We start from the raw sequence: 2,500 nt of genomic DNA on the forward strand, positions 1-2,500 counted from the left end.
TTCCTGTGCAGGCTGGAGTTCCTCAAGGTAGCGTTCTGGGCCCTGTTCTTTTTCTGGTTTTCATCAATGACCTCTCGGACTCTCTGGAAAATCCTCTATTTTTCTTTGCCGACGACTCCACCCTCTGCCGTACCATCTGTCATCCCTCAGACCGGCAAGCAGCAGCTTCTTCACTCACTGCAGATCTGGATAAAATCACAAACTGGTCCAACACATGGAACATGTCTTTCAATCCAGACAAATCTCACACTATCACTATGTCTCTTCGAAAGGACCGTTTACAAAACCCCCCCATCCATTTTCTCAACAATCCTCTGGAAGAAGTCTTTTCCTTCAAGCTTCTAGGTCTCACTATCTGCCATGACCTTTCCTGGGAAAGTCACATTTCCAACCTCGCCTCAAAAGCCAGTCGCCGACTGGGAATCCTCCGTCGTGCTAAGTCCTTCCTGGGCCCTCTTGAGCTCCTGACCACTTACAAAGCTTTTGTCCGTAGCCTGATGGAGTACTGCTCTCCCCTCTGGGCTGGTGCTCCTGCCTCCCACCTTTCTCGACTTCACGCTGTCGAAACCAGCGCATTTAAGATCATCGGCATCTCCCGCAATGAAGAATCCATCAATGAAGTCCATCAATCAACCAATGAAGAATCCGCAAAGAGTCTTTGGGCCTCTCACTCAATCACCGCAGGTTGGTCGGTGGTCTTTCTGTCTTCTACCGACTCCTCTCCAGCCTTGCCCCCCCTGCTCTCTCTGCGATTTGTCCCCACCACATTTCCACAGGGCGCTCAAGGTCCGCCAACAACCCCCTTCTGGTAAAACTACCAAAATCACGAATCACTGCTCATCTTCACTCTTTCATTCCTCTTTTTTCCCGCCTTTGGAATAAACTTCCTCACTCTATTCTTTCCCATTCTTCCCTGCAGGCTTTCAAAACAGCTGTTCACCACCACCTCTTATCTTCCCCCATCCAAATCCTCGATCTTTTCTACCCCCGATAATCCACCCAAGCCCACTTCCTTCATTTCTCCTGCTTTCCTTCCTGAAAGTCCCTGAAATGTCCATCTTCTCTTCGCCATGTTCCCTGTCCCATCCCCATCCCTCTCCCTTCCACAGTTCACCTCATGTGTCTGTTCCCCACTGTTTTCGTCCCTTCCACTCCCGCCCCTCTTGTCTCATGCCTCCTTGCTGTGAGTTGTGTGTTAGCTCTCATACGAGCCTCGACCAAGGTATACAAAAAAAAAATCGAATTGCTCTATTGGCTGGTCTGGACCCCGCCGCTTTGGCGCACCAACTACCGAATTACCCCTTATCACACTTAACAGTTTCTGGCAAATTTCCTGAAACATTTGGGTAATCCCAATTTCTCCCAGCCCCCCTCCCTGATCCTGGATCTCCGCCTGTCGGATCGTCACCGATGGCCTCTCTGGAACCCGACCCGGCCGACTCCACGAGGCCAGCCTGGCCGCGCACTCGGCCGCTCGGTGCACGGTGGGTGGATCCTGTAGCTCCACTAGCGCTCGGACCTCAGGGTCAGGAAGAGCAGCTAAAAATTTCTTTCATGCCAGTCTGTCCCACGCCTCCACTGTAAGGTCCCGATACGCGATCCTGACTGATTGGTAAATGTCCTGTGCCAGCTCCTGCACTGTCTCACCCGGCTTTAATCTGCGGTGCTGGAGCTGAGCCCGCACCAGATCACAGTTTGCCGCGAACCCAAACCGACGGCTCAACGCCTCGCAAATGTGGGAGCTGGTCAACATCCCCTCCGCGATCACGTTTAACACGTCTGCGGCTGGTCCCCGCAACGTTGCCACCAAATTCCCTATACGTTCCCGCTCATTCCACCCGTTTAGTCGGGAAATGCACTCAAATTGCGTCAGAAAAGCTTCAACGCTCCCTGACCCGTCGAAATTTACCAGGGGGATCCCTTTTACGGTGGCCCGCTTCTCAGTTTCTCCCTTGTCCGAATCCAGCCCAGGGATCAAACACCCTTGTGGCTGCGTATCCAATTTCGGAGCCCACTGTGGCCAAAGATGTTTTGTGGTGAGGGTCTCATGGGTCAATTTTTCCTCCTGTTCCAAACGTTGAATGGACCGATTCACCTCTTCCCGCAGGATCTTCTGGGCCCGCACAACCTCCTCCAAGGCTCCGTCGCGAGTTTGTAGCTGCTCCTCAACCAACCCGGACACTCTACTTACAAAAGACGGCTCTACCAGGCCTTTATCCAAGACTTCATCTTTGCTCATAATTTTATCTTGTTCGTCCAAACGAGCCTCCAATCCTGTTACCTCCTCCGCCAAATTCATCCCTTGCTTCCTCAGCTCTCCCCACTCTTCAACTTGCAGCTGCATACGAGCATCCACACAGGCACGATGACGTTCCAGGCTTTCATCCACTTTATCAACCCGAATGTTCGTTGCATCAATTTTATCTACCAATTTTTTCCGTATATTTTCCCCCTCCAATGTAATTTCTACCTTTGTTTCCTCCAATCTATCCTCGAATTT

Source organism: Eptatretus burgeri, chromosome 6, assembly GCF_056783735.1.
Source record: "Eptatretus burgeri isolate ZD-2024b chromosome 6, Ebu_testis_v1, whole genome shotgun sequence".
NCBI lineage: Eukaryota > Metazoa > Chordata > Myxini > Myxiniformes > Myxinidae > Eptatretus > Eptatretus burgeri.